At 32.7% G+C, this 22,472-nt stretch overlaps 12 non-coding genes across 12 annotated transcripts; all 12 read left to right on the forward strand.

Moving 5' to 3' along the window:
- The first annotated feature begins 1,097 nt into the window (after positions 1-1,097).
- Positions 1,098-1,169, forward strand: TRNAP-UGG (transfer RNA proline (anticodon UGG)). Its single transcript has one exon. It is a non-coding gene; the product is annotated as a tRNA-Pro (tRNA).
- A 1,712-nt stretch (positions 1,170-2,881) lies between these two features.
- Positions 2,882-2,953, forward strand: TRNAP-UGG (transfer RNA proline (anticodon UGG)). Its single transcript has one exon. It is a non-coding gene; the product is annotated as a tRNA-Pro (tRNA).
- A 1,709-nt stretch (positions 2,954-4,662) lies between these two features.
- On the forward strand, positions 4,663-4,734 carry TRNAP-UGG (transfer RNA proline (anticodon UGG)). Its single transcript has one exon. It is a non-coding gene; the product is annotated as a tRNA-Pro (tRNA).
- A 1,709-nt stretch (positions 4,735-6,443) lies between these two features.
- TRNAP-UGG (transfer RNA proline (anticodon UGG)) lies at positions 6,444-6,515 on the forward strand. Its single transcript has one exon. It is a non-coding gene; the product is annotated as a tRNA-Pro (tRNA).
- Positions 6,516-8,226: 1,711 nt separating this feature from the next.
- On the forward strand, positions 8,227-8,298 carry TRNAP-UGG (transfer RNA proline (anticodon UGG)). Its single transcript has one exon. It is a non-coding gene; the product is annotated as a tRNA-Pro (tRNA).
- Positions 8,299-10,008: 1,710 nt separating this feature from the next.
- On the forward strand, positions 10,009-10,080 carry TRNAP-UGG (transfer RNA proline (anticodon UGG)). Its single transcript has one exon. It is a non-coding gene; the product is annotated as a tRNA-Pro (tRNA).
- Positions 10,081-11,791: 1,711 nt separating this feature from the next.
- Positions 11,792-11,863, forward strand: TRNAP-UGG (transfer RNA proline (anticodon UGG)). The gene has a single exon. It is a non-coding gene; the product is annotated as a tRNA-Pro (tRNA).
- Positions 11,864-13,574: 1,711 nt separating this feature from the next.
- On the forward strand, positions 13,575-13,646 carry TRNAP-UGG (transfer RNA proline (anticodon UGG)). Its single transcript has one exon. It is a non-coding gene; the product is annotated as a tRNA-Pro (tRNA).
- A 1,710-nt stretch (positions 13,647-15,356) lies between these two features.
- Positions 15,357-15,428, forward strand: TRNAP-UGG (transfer RNA proline (anticodon UGG)). The gene has a single exon. It is a non-coding gene; the product is annotated as a tRNA-Pro (tRNA).
- A 1,711-nt stretch (positions 15,429-17,139) lies between these two features.
- On the forward strand, positions 17,140-17,211 carry TRNAP-UGG (transfer RNA proline (anticodon UGG)). Its single transcript has one exon. It is a non-coding gene; the product is annotated as a tRNA-Pro (tRNA).
- Positions 17,212-18,920: 1,709 nt separating this feature from the next.
- On the forward strand, positions 18,921-18,992 carry TRNAP-UGG (transfer RNA proline (anticodon UGG)). The gene has a single exon. It is a non-coding gene; the product is annotated as a tRNA-Pro (tRNA).
- A 1,711-nt stretch (positions 18,993-20,703) lies between these two features.
- On the forward strand, positions 20,704-20,776 carry TRNAP-UGG (transfer RNA proline (anticodon UGG)). The gene has a single exon. It is a non-coding gene; the product is annotated as a tRNA-Pro (tRNA).
- The last annotated feature ends 1,696 nt before the right edge of the window (positions 20,777-22,472 follow it).

Consider the following 22,472-nt stretch of genomic DNA (forward strand, 5'->3'; position numbering starts at 1 on the left):
GCAATGCTACATACACATTTTTTGTTTTAAGTTGTTATGTTATTTTTACAATGTTTCATCTTCATTAAATGAAATTGTGTTTTCTCCAGTTATTTGCATTTTTTCTTAAATAATTTGAGTTTTACTTTAAAAATGGTAAAAACTGAATAAGAAATTATTTGGCTAGTGGCTTGTTGGTCTGGGTGTATGATTCTTGCTTCGGGTGCAAAAGGTGCCAGGTTCATATCCTGGATGAGCCTGTTTTCTCAGGTTCTTTAAAAGTGCTTAGTTCAATTATCTGATAGTATGTTAAAATACTAATGTATTCCAACATTTTCACTTCCAATTTCATTAGTGTACATGAAAATACATGAACAGTAGGCTCGTTGGTAAAGGGGTATGATTCTCGCTTAGGGTGCGAGAGGTCCTGGGATTAAATCGCAGACGAGCCCATCTTCTCAGGTTCTTTTAAATCCCATGGTTCCATTATCTGATTGATGTCAATGGCCTGAGTCAAAAGCATCAAGTGAATTTTTCTTTTGACAATCCATAAAAAAAAGTATTTACTTATGCATATTTAGTAAACTGTCAACCATTTGGTGGTATATTGGGTAAACTGTAGATTCCATTTTGTCTAAGTAACTTTGAGTGGCAGCAAAGAAGTCTCATTTTGACAAATAAAAAAGTCAAAATGAAATTACAGGTTTTTCTCTTACCATGCTTTTTTCTAAGAAACAATGAGTGGCTTAAAAGAATAGTCTCTTTTTGACAAACAAAAAGGTCATTAATTAATTGCAGGTTTTTGTTTTTTTCTTTCTTCTTGGTCTGTATGCTGAAGTTGCACACAGTATGAGACAAGTCTTAGGTTCCAGCTATCAGAAAAGTTAAAACTCTATAGGAACCCATAAATCTTGGCACTGAAATTTCCAAATATGCATACTTGGACCAAAAATTTACCTTAAGGAAACATTTTAGCTATGCTACAAATAATTTTTTTAAATTGTTATGGTATTTTTAAAATGTAACATCTTTTTTTCCAGCTTATTGCATTTTTTATTAAATAATTTGAGTTTTACTTTAAAAATGGTAAAATCTGAATGAGAAGACCTTGGGCAGATGGCTCGTTGGTCTAGGGGAATGATTCTCGCTTTGGGTGCGAGAGGTCCCGGGTTCAAATCCAGGACGAGCCCATCTCTTCATGTACTTTTAAAGTCCTTAATATCTGATAGTATTTAATAGTATTTTAAAATACTCACTAATGTATACAAACAGTTTTACTTACAATTTCATTAATATACATAAAAAAGACATGCACAGTGGGCTCGTTGATTCTTGCTTAGGGTGCGAGAGATCCCCGGTACAAATCCCGGATGAGCCCATCTTTTAAAGGTATATACTTATGCATACTTAGTAAAATGTCAACCATTTGGTGGTATATTGGGTAAACTATAGATTCCATTTTGTCTAAGTAACCTTGAGTGGCTTAAAAGTCTAATTTTGACAAACAAAAAACTGTCAAAATTAAATTACAGGTTTTTCTCTTACCTTTCTTTTTTCTAAATAACCCTGAGTGGCTTAAAAGAATAGTCTCATTATGACTAACAAAAAGATCAACAATAAATTGCAGGTGTTTATTTTGTCTTTCTTCTGGGTCTGCATGCTTGAGTTGCACACAGTATGTGACAAGTCTTAGGTTCCAACTATCAAAAAAAGTCCAAACTCTATTGGGACCTCTAAATATTGGCACTGCACATTTCTAATATACATACTTGGATAACAAGTAACCTTAAGTTATTATTTTTGCAATGCTACATACACATTTTTTTGTTTTAAGTTGTTATGTTATTTTTAAAATGTTTCATCTTCATTAAATGAAATTGTGTTTTCTCCAGCTATTTGCATTTTTTCTTAAATAATTTGAGTTTTACTTTAAAAATGGTAAAAACTGAATAAGAAATTATTTGGCTAGTGGCTTGTTGGTCTGGGTGTATGATTCTTGCTTCGGGTGCAAAAGGTGCCAGGTTCATATCCTGGATGAGCCTGTTTTCTCAGGTTCTTTAAAAGTGCTTAGTTCAATTATCTGATAGTATTTTAAAATACTAATGTATTCCAACAGTTTCACTTCCAATTTCATTAGTATACATGAAAATACATGAACAGTAGGCTCGTTGGTATAGGGGTATGATTCTCGCTTAGGGTGTGAGAGGTCCTGGGATTATATCGCAGACGAGCCCATCTTCTCAGGTTCTTTTAAATCCCATGGTTCCATTATCTGATTGATGTCAATTGCCTGAGTCAAAAGCATCAAGTGAATTTTTCTTTTGCCAATCCATAAAAAAAGTATATACTTATGCATATTTAGTAAACTGTCAACCATTTGGTGGTATATTGGGTAAACTGTAGATTCCATTTTGTCTAAGTAACTTTGAGTGGCTGCAAAGAAGTCTCATTTTGACAAATAAAAAACAGTCAAAATGAAATTACAGGTTTTTCTCTTACCATGCTTTTTTCTAAGAAACAATGAGTGGCTTAAAAGAATAGTCTCTTTTTGACAAACAAAAAGGTCAACAATTAATTGCAGGTTTTTGTTTTTTTCTTTCTTCTTGGTCTGTATGCATAAGTTGCACACAGTATGAGACAAGTCTTTGGTTCCAGCTATCAGAAAAGTTAAAACTCTATAGGAACCCATAAATCTTGGCACTGAAATTTCCAAATATGCATACTTGGACCAAAAATTTACCTTAAGGAAACATTTTAGCTATGCTACAAATAATTTTTTTAAATTGTTATGGTATTTTTAAAATGTAACATCTTTTTTTCCAGCTTATTGCATTTTTTTATTAAATAATTTGAGTTTTACTTTAAAAATGGTAAAATCTGAATGAGAAGACCTTGGGCAGATGGCTCGTTGGTCTAGGGGTATGATTCTCGCTTTGGGTGCGAGAGGTCCCGGGTTCAAATCCCGGACGAGCCCATCTCTTCATGTACTTTTAAAGTCCTTAATATCTGATAGTATTTAATAGTATTTTAAAATACTCACTAATGTATACAAACAGTTTTACTTACAATTTCATTAATATACATACAAAAGACATGCACAGTGGGCTCGTTGATTCTTGCTTAGGGTGCGAGAGATCCCCGGTACAAATCTTGGATGAGCCCATCTTTTAAAGGTATATACTTATGCATACTTAGTAAAATGTCAACCATTTGGTGGTATATTGGGTAAGCTATAGATTCCATTTTGTCTAAGTAACCTTGAGTGGCTTAAAAGTCTTATTTTGACAAACAAAAAACTGTCAAAATTAAATTACAGGTTTTTCTCTTACCTTTCTTTTTTCTAAATAACCTTGAGTGGCTTAAAAGAATAGTCTAATTATGACTAACAAAAAGATCAACAATAAATTGCAGGTGTTTATTTTGTCTTTCTTCTGGGTCTGCATGCTTGAGTTGCACACAGTATGTGACAAGTCTTAGGTTCCAACTATCAAAAAAAGTCCAAACTCTATTGGGACCTCTATATATTGGCACTGCACATTTCTAATATACATACTTGGATAACAAGTAACCTTAAGTTATTATTTTTGCAATGCTACATACACATTTTTTATTTTAAGTTGTTATGTTATTTTTAAAATGTTTTATCTTCATTAAATGAAATTGTGTTTTCTCCAGCTATTTGCATTTTTTCTTAAATAATTTGAGTTTTACTTTAAAAATGGTAAAAACTGAATAAGAAATTATTTGGCTAGTGGCTTGTTGGTCTGGGTGTATGATTCTTGCTTCGGGTGCAAAAGGTGCCAGGTTCATATCCTGGATGAGCCTGTTTTCTCAGGTTCTTTAAAAGTGCTTAGTTCAATTATCTGATAGTATTTTAAAATACTAATGTATTCCAACAGTTTCACTTCCAATTTCATTAGTATACATGAAAATACATGAACAGTAGGCTCGTTGGTATAGGGGTATGATTCTCGCTTAGGGTGCGAGAGGTCCTGGGATTAAATCGCAGACGAGCCCATCTTCTCAGGTTCTTTTAAATCCCATGGTTCCATTATCTGATTGATGTCAATTGCCTAAATCAAAAGCATCAAGTGAATTTTTATTTTGCCAATCCATAAAAAAAGTATATACTTATGCATATTTAGTAAACTGTCAACCATTTGGTGGTATATTGGGTAAACTGTAGATTCCATTTTGTCTAAGTAACTTTGAGTGGCTGCAAAGAAGTCTCATTTTGACAAATAAAAAACAGTCAAAATGAAATTACAGGTTTTTCTCTTACCATGCTTTTTTCTAAGAAACAATGAGTGGCTTAAACGAATAGTCTCTTTTTGACAAACAAAAAGGTCAACAATTAATTGCAGGTTTTTGTTTTTTTCTTTCTTCTTGGTCTGTATGCTTAAGTTGCACACAGTATGAGACAAGTCTTAGGTTCCAGCTATCAGAAAAGTTAAAACTCTATAGGAACCCATAAATCTTGGCACTGAAATTTCCAAATATGCATACTTGGACCAAAAATTTACCTTAAGGAAACATTTTAGCTATGCTACAAATAATTTTTTTAATTGTTATGGTATTTTTAAAATGTAACATCTTTTTTCCAGCTTATTGCATTTTTTTATTAAATAATTTGAGTTTTACTTTAAAAATGGTAAAATCTGAATGAGAAGACCTTGGGCAGATGGCTCGTTGGTCTAGGGGTATGATTCTCGCTTTGGGTGCGAGAGGTCCCGGGTTCAAATCCCGGACGAGCCCATCTCTTCATGTACTTTTAAAGTCCTTAATATCTGATAGTATTTAATAGTATTTTAAAATACTCACTAATGTATACAAACAGTTTTACTTACAATTTCATTAATATACATAAAAAAGACATGCACAGTGGGCTCGTTGATTCTTGCTTAGGGTGCGAGAGATCCCCGGTACAAATCCTGGATGAGCCCATCTTTTAAAGGTATATACTTATGCATACTTAGTAAAATGTCAACCATTTGGTGGTATATTGGGTAAACTATAGATTCCATTTTGTCTAAGTAACCTTGAGTGGCTTAAAAGTCTAATTTTGACAAACAAAAAACTGTCAAAATTAAATTACAGGTTTTTCTCTTACCTTTCTTTTTTCTAAATAACCCTGAGTGGCTTAAAAGAATAGTCTCATTATGACTAACAAAAAGATCAACAATAAATTGCAGGTGTTTATTTTGTCTTTCTTCTGGGTCTGCATGCTTGAGTTGCACACAGTATGTGACAAGTCTTAGGTTCCAACTATCAAAAAAAGTCCAAACTCTATTGGGACCTCTAAATATTGGCACTGCACATTTCTAATATACATACTTGGATAACAAGTAACCTTAAGTTATTATGTTTGCAATGCTACATACACATTTTTTGTTTTAAGTTGTTATGTTATTTTTAAAATGTTTTATCTTTATTAAATGAAATTGTGTTTTCTCCAGCTATTTGCATTTTTTCTTAAATAATTTGAGTTTTACTTTAAAAATGGTAAAAACTGAATAAGAAATTATTTGGCTAGTGGCTTGTTGGTCTGGGTGTATGATTCTTGCTTCGGGTGCAAAAGGTGCCAGGTTCATATCCTGGATGAGCCTGTTTTCTCAGGTTCTTTAAAAGTGCTTAGTTCAATTATCTGATAGTATGTTAAAATACTAATGTATTCCAACAGTTTCACTTCCAATTTCATTAGTATACATGAAAATACATGAACAGTAGACTCGTTGGTAAAGGGGTATGATTCTCGCTTAGGGTGCGAGAGGTCCTGGGATTAAATCGCATACGAGCCCATCTTCTCAGGTTCTTTTAAATCCCATGGTTCCATTATCTGATTGATGTCAATTGCCTAAATCAAAAGCATCAAGTGAATTTTTCTTTTGCCAATCCATAAAAAAAGTATATACTTATGCATATTTAGTAAACTGTCAACCATTTGGTGGTATATTGGGTAAACTGTAGATTCCATTTTGTCTAAGTAACTTTGAGTGGCTGCAAAGAAGTCTCATTTTGACAAATAAAAAACAGTCAAAATGAAATTACAGGTTTTTCTCTTACCATGCTTTTTTCTAAGAAACAATGAGTGGCTTAAACGAATAGTCTCTTTTTGACAAACAAAAAGGTCAACAATTAATTGCAGGTTTTTGTTTTTTTCTTTCTTCTTGGTCTGTATGCTTAAGTTGCACACAGTATGAGACAAGTCTTAGGTTCCAGCTATCAGAAAAGTTAAAACTCTATAGGAACCCATAAATCTTGGCACTGAAATTTCCAAATATGCATACTTGGACCAAAAATTTACCTTAAGGAAACATTTTAGCTATGCTACAAATAATTTTTTTAATTGTTATGGTATTTTTAAAATGTAACATCTTTTTTCCAGCTTATTGCATTTTTTTATTAAATAATTTGAGTTTTACTTTAAAAATGGTAAAATCTGAATGAGAAGACCTTGGGCAGATGGCTCGTTGGTCTAGGGGTATGATTCTCGCTTTGGGTGCGAGAGGTCCCGGGTTCAAATCCCGGACGAGCCCATCTCTTCATGTACTTTTAAAGTCCTTAATATCTGATAGTATTTAATAGTATTTTAAAATACTCACTAATGTATACAAACAGTTTTACTTACAATTTCATTAATATACATAAAAAAGACATGCACAGTGGGCTCGTTGATTCTTGCTTAGGGTGCGAGAGATCCCCGGTACAAATCCTGGATGAGCCCATCTTTTAAAGGTATATACTTATGCATACTTAGTAAAATGTCAACCATTTGGTGGTATATTGGGTAAACTATAGATTCCATTTTGTCTAAGTAACCTTGAGTGGCTTAAAAGTCTAATTTTGACAAACAAAAAACTGTCAAAATTAAATTACAGGTTTTTCTCTTACCTTTCTTTTTTCTAAATAACCCTGAGTGGCTTAAAAGAATAGTCTCATTATGACTAACAAAAAGATCAACAATAAATTGCAGGTGTTTATTTTGTCTTTCTTCTGGGTCTGCATGCTTGAGTTGCACACAGTATGTGACAAGTCTTAGGTTCCAACTATCAAAAAAAGTCCAAACTCTATTGGGACCTCTAAATATTGGCACTGCACATTTCTAATATACATACTTGGATAACAAGTAACCTTAAGTTATTATGTTTGCAATGCTACATACACATTTTTTGTTTTAAGTTGTTATGTTATTTTTAAAATGTTTTATCTTTATTAAATGAAATTGTGTTTTCTCCAGCTATTTGCATTTTTTCTTAAATAATTTGAGTTTTACTTTAAAAATGGTAAAAACTGAATAAGAAATTATTTGGCTAGTGGCTTGTTGGTCTGGGTGTATGATTCTTGCTTCGGGTGCAAAAGGTGCCAGGTTCATATCCTGGATGAGCCTGTTTTCTCAGGTTCTTTAAAAGTGCTTAGTTCAATTATCTGATAGTATGTTAAAATACTAATGTATTCCAACAGTTTCACTTCCAATTTCATTAGTATACATGAAAATACATGAACAGTAGACTCGTTGGTAAAGGGGTATGATTCTCGCTTAGGGTGCGAGAGGTCCTGGGATTAAATCGCATACGAGCCCATCTTCTCAGGTTCTTTTAAATCCCATGGTTCCATTATCTGATTGATGTCAATTGCCTAAATCAAAAGCATCAAGTGAATTTTTCTTTTGCCAATCCATAAAAAAAGTATATACTTATGCATATTTAGTAAACTGTCAACCATTTGGTGGTATATTGGGTAAACTGTAGATTCCATTTTGTCTAAGTAACTTTGAGTGGCTGCAAAGAAGTCTCATTTTGACAAATAAAAAACAGTCAAAATGAAATTACAGGTTTTTCTCTTACCATGCTTTTTTCTAAGGAACAATGAGTGGCTTAAAAGAATAGTCTCTTTTTGACAAACAAAAAGGTCAACAATTAATTGCAGGTTTTTGTTTTTTTCTTTCTTCTTGGTCTGTATGCTTAAGTTGCACACAGTATGAGACAAGTCTTAGGTTCCAGCTATCAGAAAAGTTAAAACTCTATAGGAACCCATAAATCTTGGCACTGAAAATTCCAAATATGCATACTTGGACCAAAAATTTACCTTAAGGAAACATTTTAGCTATGCTACAAATAATTTTTTTAAATTGTTATGGTATTTTTAAAATGTAACATCTTTTTTTCCAGCTTATTGCATTTTTTTATTAAATAATTTGAGTTTTACTTTAAAAATGGTAAAATCTGAATGAGAAGACCTTGGGCAGATGGCTCGTTGGTCTAGGGGTATGATTCTCGCTTTGGGTGCGAGAGGTCCCGGGTTCAAATCCCGGACGAGCCCATCTCTTCATGTACTTTTAAAGTCCTTAATATCTGATAGTATTTAATAGTATTTTAAAATACTCACTAATGTATACAAACAGTTTTACTTACAATTTCATTAATATACATAAAAAAGACATGCACAGTGGGCTCGTTGGTTCTTGCTTAGGGTGCGAGAGATCCCCGGTACAAATCTTGGATGAGCCCATCTTTTAAAGGTATATACTTCTGCATACTTAGTAAAATGTCAACCATTTGGTGGTATATTGGGTAAACTATAGATTCCATTTTGTCTAAGTAACCTTGAGTGGCTTAAAAGTCTAATTTTGACAAACAAAAAACTGTCAAAATTAAATTACAGGTTTTTCTCTTACCTTTCTTTTTTCTAAATAACCCTGAGTGGCTTAAAAGAATAGTCTCATTATGACTAACAAAAAGATCAACAATAAATTGCAGGTGTTTATTTTGTCTTTCTTCTGGGTCTGCATGCTTGAGTTGCACACAGTATGTGACAAGTCTTAGGTTCCAACTATCAAAAAAAGTCCAAACTCTATTGGGACCTCTAAATATTGGCACTGCACATTTCTAATATACATACTTGGATAACAAGTAACCTTAAGTTATTATGTTTGCAATGCTACATACACATTTTTTGTTTTAAGTTGTTATGTTATTTTTAAAATGTTTTATCTTCATTAAATGAAATTGTGTTTTCTCCAGCTATTTGCATTTTTTCTTAAATAATTTGAGTTTTACTTTAAAAATGGTAAAAACTGAATAAGAAATTATTTGGCTAGTGGCTTGTTGGTCTGGGTGTATGATTCTTGCTTCGGGTGCAAAAGGTGCCAGGTTCATATCCTGGATGAGCCTGTTTTCTCAGGTTCTTTAAAAGTGCTTAGTTCAATTATCTGATAGTATTTTAAAATACTAATGTATTCCAACAGTTTCACTTCCAATTTCATTAGTATACATGAAAATACATGAACAGTAGGCTCGTTGGTATAGGGGTATGATTCTCGCTTAGGGTGCGAGAGGTCCTGGGATTAAATCGCAGACGAGCCCATCTTCTCAGGTTCTTTTAAATCCCATGGTTCCATTATCTGATTGATGTCAATTGCCTAAATCAAAAGCATCAAGTGAATTTTTCTTTTGCCAATCCATAAAAAAAGTATATACTTATGCATATTTAGTAAACTGTCAACCATTTGGTGGTATATTGGGTAAACTGTAGATTCCATTTTGTCTAAGTAACTTTGAGTGGCTGCAAAGAAGTCTCATTTTGACAAATAAAAAACAGTCAAAATGAAATTACAGGTTTTTCTCTTACCATGCTTTTTTCTAAGAAACAATGTGTGGCTTAAAAGAATAGTCTCTTTTTGACAAACAAAAAGGTCAACAATTAATTGCAGGTTTTTGTTTTTTTCTTTCTTCTTGGTCTGTATGCTTAAGTTGCACACAGTATGAGACAAGTCTTAGGTTCCAGCTATCAGAAAAGTTAAAACTCTATAGGAACCCATAAATCTTGGCACTGAAATTTCCAAATATGCATACTTGGACCAAAAATCTACCTTAAGGAAACATTTTAGCTATGCTACAAATAATTTTTTTAATTGTTATGGTATTTTTAAAATGTAACATCTTTTTTTCCAGCTTATTGCATTTTTTTATTAAATAATTTGAGTTTTACTTAAAAAATGGTAAAATCTGAATGAGAAGACCTTAGGCAGATGGCTTGTTGGTCTAGTGGTATGATTCTCGCTTTGGGTGTGAGAGGTCCCGGGTTCAAATCCTGGACGAGCCCATCTCTTCATGTATTTTTAAAGTCTTTAATATCTGATAGTATTTAATAGCATTTTAAAATACTCACTAATGTATACAAACAGTTTTACTTACAATTTCATTAATATACATAAAAAAGACATGCACAGTGGGCTCGTTGATTCTTGCTTAGGGTGCGAGAGATCCCCGGTACAAATCCCGGATGAGCCCATCTTTTAAAGGTATATACTTATGCATACTTAGTAAAATGTCAACCATTTGGTGGTATATTGGGTAAACTATAGATTCCATTTTGTCTAAGTAACCTTGAGTGGCTTAAAAGTCTAATTTTGACAAACAAAAAACTGTCAAAATTAAATTACAGGTTTTTCTCTTACCTTTCTTTTTTCTAAATAACCCTGAGTGGCTTAAAAGAATAGTCTCATTATGACTAACAAAAAGATCAACAATAAATTGCAGGTGTTTATTTTGTCTTTCTTCTGGGTCTGCATGCTTGAGTTGCACACAGTATGTGACAAGTCTTAGGTTCCAACTATCAAAAAAAGTCCAAACTCTATTGGGACCTCTAAATATTGGCACTGCACATTTCTAATATACATACTTGGATAACAAGTAACCTTAAGTTATTATTTTTGCAATGCTACATACACATTTTTTTGTTTTAAGTTGTTATGTTATTTTTAAAATGTTTCATCTTCATTAAATGAAATTGTTTTTTCTCCAGCTATTTGCATTTTTTCTTAAATAATTTGAGTTTTACTTTAAAAATGGTAAAAACTGAATAAGAAATTATTTGGCTGGTGGCTTGTTGGTCTGGGTGTATGATTCTTGCTTCGGGTGCAAAAGGTGCCAGGTTCATCTCCTGGATGAGCCTGTTTTCTCAGGTTCTTTAAAAGTGCTTAGTTCAATTATCTGATAGTATTTTAAAATACTAATGTATTCCAACAGTTTCACTTCCAATTTCATTAGTATACATGAAAATACATGAACAGTAGGCTCGTTGGTATAGGGGTATGATTCTCGCTTAGGGTGTGAGAGGTCCTGGGATTAAATCGCAGACGAGCCCATCTTCTCAGGTTCTTTTAAATCCCATGGTTCCATTATCTGATTGATGTCAATTGCCTGAGTCAAAAGCATCAAGTGAATTTTTCTTTTGCCAATCCATAAAAAAAAGTATATACTTATGCATATATAGTAAACTGTCAACCATTTGGTGGTATATTGGGTAAACTGTAGATTCCATTTTGTCTAAGTAACTTTGAGTGGCTGCAAAGAAGTCTCATTTTGACAAATAAAAAAGTCAAAATGAAATTACAGGTTTTTCTCTTACCATGCTTTTTTCTAAGAAACAATGAGTGGCTTAAAAGAATAGTCTCTTTTTTACAAACAAAAAGGTCAACAATTAATTGCAGGTTTTTGTTTTTTTCTTTCTTCTTGGTCTGTATGCTTAAGTTGCACACAGTATGAGACAAGTCTTAGGTTCCAGCTATCAGAAAAGTTAAAACTCTATAGGAACCCATAAATCTTGGCACTGAAAATTCCAAATATGCATACTTGGACCAAAAATTTTCCTTAAGGAAACATTTTAGCTATGCTACAAATAATTTTTTTAAATTGTTATGGTATTTTTAAAATGTAACATCTTTTTTTCCAGCTTATTGCATTTTTTTATTAAATAATTTGAGTTTTACTTTAAAAATGGTAAAATCTGAATGAGAATATCTTGGGCAGATGGCTCGTTGGTCTAGGGGTATGATTCTCGCTTTGGGTGCGAGAGGTCCCGGGTTCAAATCCCGGACGAGCCCATCTCTTCATGTACTTTTAAAGTCCTTAATATCTGATAGTATTTAATAGTATTTTAAAATACTCACTAATGTATACAAACAGTTTTACTTACAATTTCATTAATATACATAAAAAAGACATGCACAGTGGGCTCGTTGATTCTTGCTTAGGGTGCGAGAGATCCCCGGTACAAATCCTGGATGAGCCCATCTTTTAAAGGTATATACTTATGCATACTTAGTAAAATGTCAACCATTTGGTGGTATATTGGGTAAACTATAGATTCCATTTTGTCTAAGTAACCTTGAGTGGCTTAAAAGTCTAATTTTGACAAACAAAAAACTGTCAAAATTAAATTACAGGTTTTTCTCTTACCTTTCTTTTTTCTAAATAACCCTGAGTGGCTTAAAAGAATAGTCTCATTATGACTAACAAAAAGATCAACAATAAATTGCAGGTGTTTATTTTGTCTTTCTTCTGGGTCTGCATGCTTGAGTTGCACACAGTAGGCGACAAGTCTTAGGTTCCAACTATCAAAAAAAGTCCAAACTCTATTGGGACCTCTAAATATTGGCACTGCACATTTCTAATATACATACTTGGATAACAAGTAACCTTAAGTTATTATTTTTGCAATGCTACATACACATTTTTTGTTTTAAGTTGTTATGTTATTTTTAAAATGTTTTATCTTCATTAAATGAAATTGTGTTTTCTCCAGCTATTTGCATTTTTTCTTAAATAATTTGAGTTTTACTTTAAAAATGGTAAAAACTGAATAAGAAGTTATTTGGCTAGTGGCTTGTTGGTCTGGGTGTATGATTCTTGCTTCGGGTGCAAAAGGTGCCAGGTTCATATCCTGGATGAGCATGTTTTCTCAGGTTCTTTAAAAGTGCTTAGTTCAATTATCTGATAGTATTTTAAAATACTAATGTATTCCAACAGTTTCACTTCCAATTTCATTAGTATACATGAAAATACATGAACAGTAGGCTCGTTGGTATAGGGGTATGATTCTCGCTTAGGGTGCGAGAGGTCCTGGGATTAAATCGCAGACGAGCCCATCTTCTCAGGTTCTTTTAAATCCCATGGTTCCATTATCTGATTGATGTCAATTGCCTAAATCAAAAGCATCAAGTGAATTTTTCTTTTGCCAATCCATAAAAAAAGTATATACTTATGCATATTTAGTAAACTGTCAACCATTTGGTGGTAAATTGGGTAAACTGTAGATTCCATTTTGTCTAAGTAACTTTGAGTGGCTGCAAAGAAGTCTCATTTTGACAAATAAAAAACAGTCAAAATGAAATTACAGGTTTTTCTCTTACCATGCTTTTTTCTAAGAAACAATGAGTGGCTTAAAAGAATAGTCTCTTTTTGACAAACAAAAAGGTCAACAATTAATTGCAGGTTTTTGTTTTTTTCTTTCTTCTTGGTCTGTATGCTTAAGTTGCACACAGTATGAGACAAGTCTTAGGTTCCAGCTATCAGAAAAGTTAAAACTCTATAGGAACCCATAAATCTTGGCACTGAAAATTCCAAATATGCATACTTGGACCAAAAATTTACCTTAAGGAAACATTTTAGCTATGCTACAAATAATTTTTTTAAATTGTTATGGTATTTTTAAAATGTAACATCTTTTTTTCCAGCTTATTGCATTTTTTTATTAAATAATTTGAGTTTTACTTTAAAAATGGTAAAATCTGAATGAGAAGACCTTGGGCAGATGGCTCGTTGGTCTAGGGGTATGATTCTCGCTTTGGGTGCGAGAGGTCCCGGGTTCAAATCCCGGACGAGCCCATCTCTTCATGTACTTTTAAAGTCCTTAATATCTGATAGTATTTAATAGTATTTTAAAATACTCACTAATGTATACAAACAGTTTTACTTACAATTTCATTAATATACATAAAAAAGACATGCACAGTGGGCTCGTTGGTTCTTGCTTAGGGTGCGAGAGATCCCCGGTACAAATCTTGGATGAGCCCATCTTTTAAAGGTATATACTTCTGCATACTTAGTAAAATGTCAACCATTTGGTGGTATATTGGGTAAACTATAGATTCCATTTTGTCTAAGTAACCTTGAGTGGCTTAAAAGTCTAATTTTGACAAACAAAAAACTGTCAAAATTAAATTACAGGTTTTTCTCTTACCTTTCTTTTTTCTAAATAACCCTGAGTGGCTTAAAAGAATAGTCTCATTATGACTAACAAAAAGATCAACAATAAATTGCAGGTGTTTATTTTGTCTTTCTTCTGGGTCTGCATGCTTGAGTTGCACACAGTATGTGACAAGTCTTAGGTTCCAACTATCAAAAAAAGTCCAAACTCTATTGGGACCTCTAAATATTGGCACTGCACATTTCTAATATACATACTTGGATAACAAGTAACCTTAAGTTATTATGTTTGCAATGCTACATACACATTTTTTGTTTTAAGTTGTTATGTTATTTTTAAAATGTTTTATCTTCATTAAATGAAATTGTGTTTTCTCCAGCTATTTGCATTTTTTCTTAAATAATTTGAGTTTTACTTTAAAAATGGTAAAAACTGAATAAGAAATTATTTGGCTAGTGGCTTGTTGGTCTGGGTGTATGATTCTTGCTTCGGGTGCAAAAGGTGCCAGGTTCATATCCTGGATGAGCCTGTTTTCTCAGGTTCTTTAAAAGTGCTTAGTTCAATTATCTGATAGTATTTTAAAATACTAATGTATTCCAACAGTTTCACTTCCAATTTCATTAGTATACATGAAAATACATGAACAGTAGGCTCGTTGGTATAGGGGTATGATTCTCGCTTAGGGTGCGAGAGGTCCTGGGATTAAATCGCAGACGAGCCCATCTTCTCAGGTTCTTTTAAATCCCATGGTTCCATTATCTGATTGATGTCAATTGCCTAAATCAAAAGCATCAAGTGAATTTTTCTTTTGCCAATCCATAAAAAAAGTATATACTTATGCATATTTAGTAAACTGTCAACCATTTGGTGGTATATTGGGTAAACTGTAGATTCCATTTTGTCTAAGTAACTTTGAGTGGCTGCAAAGAAGTCTCATTTTGACAAATAAAAAACAGTCAAAATGAAATTACAGGTTTTTCTCTTACCATGCTTTTTTCTAAGAAACAATGAGTGGCTTAAAAGAATAGTCTCTTTTTGACAAACAAAAAGGTCAACAATTAATTGCAGGTTTTTGTTTTTTTCTTTCTTCTTGGTCTGTATGCTTAAGTTGCACACAGTATGAGACAAGTCTTAGGTTCCAGCTATCAGAAAAGTTAAAACTCTATAGGAACCCATAAATCTTGGCACTGAAATTTCCAAATATGCATACTTGGACCAAAAATGTACCTTAAGGAAACATTTTAGCTATGCTACAAATAATTTTTTTAATTGTTATGGTATTTTTAAAATGTAACATCTTTTTTTCCAGCTTATTGCATTTTTTTATTAAATAATTTGAGTTTTACTTAAAAAATGGTAAAATCTGAATGAGAAGACCTTAGGCAGATGGCTTGTTGGTCTAGGGGTATGATTCTCGCTTTGGGTGCGAGAGGTCCCGGGTTCAAATCCCGGACGAGCCCATCTCTTCATGTATTTTTAAAGTCTTTAATATCTGATAGTATTTAATAGCATTTTAAAATACTCACTAATGTATACAAACAGTTTTACTTACAATTTCATTAATATACATAAAAAAGACATGCACAGTGGGCTCGTTGATTCTTGCTTAGGGTGCGAGAGATCCCCGGTACAAATCCCGGATGAGCCCATCTTTTAAAGGTATATACTTATGCATAATTAGTAAAATGTCAACCATTTGGTGGTATATTGGGTAAACTATAGATTCCATTTTGTCTAAGTAACCTTGAGTGGCTTAAAAGTCTAATTTTGACAAACAAAAAACTGTCAAAATTAAATTACAGGTTTTTCTCTTACCTTTCTTTTTTCTAAATAACCCTGAGTGGCTTAAAAGAATAGTCTCATTATGACTAACAAAAAGATCAACAATAAATTGCAGGTGTTTATTTTGTCTTTCTTCTGGGTCTGCATGCTTGAGTTGCACACAGTATGTGACAAGTCTTAGGTTCCAACTATCAAAAAAAGTCCAAACTCTATTGGGACCTCTAAATATTGGCACTGCACATTTCTAATATACATACTTGGATAACAAGTAACCTTAAGTTATTATTTTTGCAATGCTACATACACATTTTTTTGTTTTAAGTTGTTATGTTATTTTTAAAATGTTTCATCTTCATTAAATGAAATTGTTTTTTCTCCAGCTATTTGCATTTTTTCTTAAATAATTTGAGTTTTACTTTAAAAATGGTAAAAACTGAATAAGAAATTATTTGGCTGGTGGCTTGTTGGTCTGGGTGTATGATTCTTGCTTCGGGTGCAAAAGGTGCCAGGTTCATCTCCTGGATGAGCCTGTTTTCTCAGGTTCTTTAAAAGTGCTTAGTTCAATTATCTGATAGTATTTTAAAATACTAATGTATTCCAACAGTTTCACTTCCAATTTCATTAGTATACATGAAAATACATGAACAGTAGGCTCGTTGGTATAGGGGTATGATTCTCGCTTAGGGTGTGAGAGGTCCTGGGATTAAATCGCAGACGAGCCCATCTTCTCAGGTTCTTTTAAATCCCATGGTTCCATTATCTGATTGATGTCAATTGCCTGAGTCAAAAGCATCAAGTGAATTTTTCTTTTGCCAATCCATAAAAAAAAGTATATACTTATGCATATATAGTAAACTGTCAACCATTTGGTGGTATATTGGGTAAACTGTAGATTCCATTTTGTCTAAGTAACTTTGAGTGGCTGCAAAGAAGTCTCATTTTGACAAATAAAAAAGTCAAAATGAAATTACAGGTTTTTCTCTTACCATGCTTTTTTCTAAGAAACAATGAGTGGCTTAAAAGAATAGTCTCTTTTTTACAAACAAAAAGGTCAACAATTAATTGCAGGTTTTTGTTTTTTTCTTTCTTCTTGGTCTGTATGCTTAAGTTGCACACAGTATGAGACAAGTCTTAGGTTCCAGCTATCAGAAAAGTTAAAACTCTATAGGAACCCATAAATCTTGGCACTGAAAATTCCAAATATGCATACTTGGACCAAAAATTTTCCTTAAGGAAACATTTTAGCTATGCTACAAATAATTTTTTTAAATTGTTATGGTATTTTTAAAATGTAACATCTTTTTTTCCAGCTTATTGCATTTTTTTATTAAATAATTTGAGTTTTACTTTAAAAATGGTAAAATCTGAATGAGAATATCTTGGGCAGATGGCTCGTTGGTCTAGGGGTATGATTCTCGCTTTGGGTGCGAGAGGTCCCGGGTTCAAATCCCGGACGAGCCCATCTCTTCATGTACTTTTAAAGTCCTTAATATCTGATAGTATTTAATAGTATTTTAAAATACTCACTAATGTATACAAACAGTTTTACTTACAATTTCATTAATATACATAAAAAAGACATGCACAGTGGGCTCGTTGATTCTTGCTTAGGGTGCGAGAGATCCCCGGTACAAATCCTGGATGAGCCCATCTTTTAAAGGTATATACTTATGCATACTTAGTAAAATGTCAACCATTTGGTGGTATATTGGGTAAACTATAGATTCCATTTTGTCTAAGTAACCTTGAGTGGCTTAAAAGTCTAATTTTGACAAACAAAAAACTGTCAAAATTAAATTACAGGTTTTTCTCTTACCTTTCTTTTTTCTAAATAACCCTGAGTGGCTTAAAAGAATAGTCTCATTATGACTAACAAAAAGATCAACAATAAATTGCAGGTGTTTATTTTGTCTTTCTTCTGGGTCTGCATGCTTGAGTTGCACACAGTAGGCGACAAGTCTTAGGTTCCAACTATCAAAAAAAGTCCAAACTCTATTGGGACCTCTAAATATTGGCACTGCACATTTCTAATATACATACTTGGATAACAAGTAACCTTAAGTTATTATTTTTGCAATGCTACATACACATTTTTTGTTTTAAGTTGTTATGTTATTTTTAAAATGTTTTATCTTCATTAAATGAAATTGTGTTTTCTCCAGCTATTTGCATTTTTTCTTAAATAATTTGAGTTTTACTTTAAAAATGGTAAAAACTGAATAAGAAGTTATTTGGCTAGTGGCTTGTTGGTCTGGGTGTATGATTCTTGCTTCGGGTGCAAAAGGTGCCAGGTTCATATCCTGGATGAGCCTGTTTTCTCAGGTTCTTTAAAAGTGCTTAGTTCAATTATCTGATAGTATTTTAAAATACTAATGTATTCCAACAGTTTCACTTCCAATTTCATTAGTATACATGAAAATACATGAACAGTAGGCTCGTTGGTATAGGGGTATGATTCTCGCTTAGGGTGCGAGAGGTCCTGGGATTAAATCGCAGACGAGCCCATCTTCTCAGGTTCTTTTAAATCCCATGGTTCCATTATCTGATTGATGTCAATTGCCTAAATCAAAAGCATCAAGTGAATTTTTCTTTTGCCAATCCATAAAAAAAGTATATACTTATGCATATTTAGTAAACTGTCAACCATTTGGTGGTAAATTGGGTAAACTGTAGATTCCATTTTGTCTAAGTAACTTTGAGTGGCTGCAAAGAAGTCTCATTTTGACAAATAAAAAACAGTCAAAATGAAATTACAGGTTTTTCTCTTACCATGCTTTTTTCTAAGAAACAATGAGTGGCTTAAAAGAATAGTCTCTTTTTGACAAACAAAAAGGTCAACAATTAATTGCAGGTTTTTTTTTTTCTTTCTTCTTGGTCTGTATGCTTAAGTTGCACACAGTATGAGACAAGTCTTAGGTTCCAGCTATCAGAAAAGTTAAAACTCTATAGGAACCCATAAATCTTGGCACTGAAAATTCCAAATATGCATACTTGGACCAAAAATTTACCTTAAGGAAACATTTTAGCTATGCTACAAATAATTTTTTTAAATTGTTATGGTATTTTTAAAATGTAACATCTTTTTTTCCAGCTTATTGCATTTTTTTATTAAATAATTTGAGTTTTACTTTAAAAATGGTAAAATCTGAATGAGAAGACCTTGGGCAGATGGCTCGTTGGTCTAGGGGTATGATTCTCGCTTTGGGTGCGAGAGGTCCCGGGTTCAAATCCTGGACGAGCCCATCTCTTCATGTACTTTTAAAGTCCTTAATATCTGATAGTATTTAATAGTATTTTAAAATACTCACTAATGTATACAAACAGTTTTACTTACAATTTCATTAATATACATAAAAAAGACATGCACAGTGGGCTCGTTGATTCTTGCTTAGGGTGCGAGAGATCCCCGGTACAAATCCTGGATGAGCCCATCTTTTAAAGGTATATACTTATGCATACTTAGTAAAATGTCAACCATTTGGTGGTATATTGGGTAAACTATAGATTCCATTTTGTCTAAGTAACCTTGAGTGGCTTAAAAGTCTAATTTTGACAAACAAAAAACTGTCAAAATTAAATTACAGGTTTTTCTCTTACCTTTCTTTTTTCTAAATAACCCTGAGTGGCTTAAAAGAATAGTCTCATTATGACTAACAAAAAGATCAACAATAAATTGCAGGTGTTTATTTTGTCTTTCTTCTGGGTCTGCATGCTTGAGTTGCACACAGTATGTGACAAGTCTTAGGTTCCAACTATCAAAAAAAGTCCAAACTCTATTGGGACCTCTAAATATTGGCACTGCACATTTCTAATATACATACTTGGATAACAAGTAACCTTAAGTTATTATGTTTGCAATGCTACATACACATTTTTTGTTTTAAGTTGTTATGTTATTTTTAAAATGTTTTATCTTCATTAAATGAAATTGTGTTTTCTCCAGCTATTTGCATTTTTTCTTAAATAATTTGAGTTTTACTTTAAAAATGGTAAAAACTGAATAAGAAATTATTTGGCTAGTGGCTTGTTGGTCTGGGTGTATGATTCTTGCTTCGGGTGCAAAAGGTGCCAGGTTCATATCCTGGATGAGCCTGTTTTCTCAGGTTCTTTAAAAGTGCTTAGTTCAATTATCTGATAGTATTTTAAAATACTAATGTATTCCAACAGTTTCACTTCCAATTTCATTAGTATACATGAAAATACATGAACAGTAGGCTCGTTGGTATAGGGGTATGATTCTCGCTTAGGGTGCGAGAGGTCCTGGGATTAAATCGCAGACGAGCCCATCTTCTCAGGTTCTTTTAAATCCCATGGTTCCATTATCTGATTGATGTCAATTGCCTAAATCAAAAGCATCAAGTGAATTTTTCTTTTGCCAATCAATAAAAAAAGTATATACTTATGCATATTTAGTAAACTGTCAACCATTTGGTGGTATATTGGGTAAACTGTAGATTCCATTTTGTCTAAGTAACTTTGAGTGGCTGCAAAGAAGTCTCATTTTGACAAATAAAAAACAGTCAAAATGAAATTACAGGTTTTTCTCTTACCATGCTTTTTTCTAAGAAACAATGAGTGGCTTAAAAGAATAGTCTCTTTTTGACAAACAAAAAGGTCAACAATTAATTGCAGGTTTTTGTTTTTTTCTTTCTTCTTGGTCTGTATGCTTAAGTTGCACACAGTATGAGACAAGTCTTAGGTTCCAGCTATCAGAAAAGTTAAAACTCTATAGGAACCCATAAATCTTGGCACTGAAAATTCCAAATATGCATACTTGGACCAAAAATTTACCTTAAGGAAACATTTTAGCTATGCTACAAATATTTTTTTTAAATTGTTATGGTATTTTTAAAATGTAACATCTTTTTTTCCAGCTTATTGCATTTTTTTATTAAATAATTTGAGTTTTACTTTAAAAATGGTAAAATCTGAATGAGAAGACCTTGGGCAGATGGCTCGTTGGTCTAGGGGTATGATTCTCGCTTTGGGTGCGAGAGGTCCCGGGTTCAAATCCCGGACGAGGCCATCTCTTCATGTACTTTTAAAGTCCTTAATATCTGATAGTATTTATTAGTATTTTAAAATACTCACTAATGTATACAAACAGTTTTACTTACAATTTCATTAATATACATAAAAAAGACATGCACAGTGGGCTCGTTGATTCTTGCTTAGGGTGCGAGAGATCCCCGGTACAAATCCTGGATGAGCCCATCTTTTAAAGGTATATACTTATGCATACTTAGTAAAATGTCAACCATTTGGTGGTATATTGGGTAAACTATAGATTCCATTTTGTCTAAGTAACCTTGAGTGGCTTAAAAGTCTAATTTTGACAAACAAAAAACTGTCAAAATTAAATTACAGGTTTTTCTCTTACCTTTCTTTTTTCTAAATAACCCTGAGTGGCTTAAAAGAATAGTCTCATTATGACTAACAAAAAGATCAACAATAAATTGCAGGTGTTTATTTTGTCTTTCTTCTCGGTCTGCATGCTTGAGTTGCACACAGTAGGCGACAAGTCTTAGGTTCCAACTATCAAAAAAAGTCCAAACTCTATTGGGACCTCTAAATATTGGCACTGCACATTTCTAATATACATACTTGGATAACAAGTAACCTTAAGTTATTATTTTTGCAATGCTACATACACATTTTTTGTTTTAAGTTGTTATGTTATTTTTAAAATGTTTTATCTTCATTAAATGAAATTGTGTTTTCTCCAGCTATTTGCATTTTTTCTTAAATAATTTGAGTTTTACTTTAAAAATGGTAAAAACTGAATAAGAAGTTATTTGGCTAGTGGCTTGTTGGTCTGGGTGTATGATTCTTGCTTCGGGTGCAAAAGGTGCCAGGTTCATATCCTGGATGAGCCTGTTTTCTCAGGTTCTTTAAAAGTGCTTAGTTCAATTATCTGATAGTATTTTAAAATACTAATGTATTCCAACAGTTTCACTTCCAATTTCATTAGTATACATGAAAATACATGAACAGTAGGCTCGTTGGTATAGGGGTATGATTCTCGCTTAGGGTGCGAGAGGTCCTGGGATTAAATCGCAGACGAGCCCATCTTCTCAGGTTCTTTTAAATCCCATGGTTCCATTATCTGATTGATGTCAATTGCCTAAATCAAAAGCATCAAGTGAATTTTTCTTTTGCCAATCCATAAAAAAAGTATATACTTATGCATATTTAGTAAACTGTCAACCATTTGGTGGTAAATTGGGTAAACTGTAGATTCCATTTTGTCTAAGTAACTTTGAGTGGCTGCAAAGAAGTCTCATTTTGACAAATAAAAAACAGTCAAAATGAAATTACAGGTTTTTCTCTTACCATGCTTTTTTCTAAGAAACAATGAGTGGCTTAAAAGAATAGTCTCTTTTTGACAAACAAAAAGGTCAACAATTAATTGCAGGTTTTTTTTTTTCTTTCTTCTTGGTCTGTATGCTTAAGTTGCACACAGTATGAGACAAGTCTTAGGTTCCAGCTATCAGAAAAGTTAAAACTCTATAGGAACCCATAAATCTTGGCACTGAAAATTCCAAATATGCATACTTGGACCAAAAATTTACCTTAAGGAAACATTTTAGCTATGCTACAAATAATTTTTTTAAATTGTTATGGTATTTTTAAAATGTAACATCTTTTTTTCCAGCTTATTGCATTTTTTTATTAAATAATTTGAGTTTTACTTTAAAAATGGTAAAATCTGAATGAGAAGA

This window comes from Pseudophryne corroboree, chromosome 3 (assembly GCF_028390025.1).
Source record: "Pseudophryne corroboree isolate aPseCor3 chromosome 3, aPseCor3.hap2, whole genome shotgun sequence".
Lineage (NCBI taxonomy): Eukaryota > Metazoa > Chordata > Amphibia > Anura > Myobatrachidae > Pseudophryne > Pseudophryne corroboree.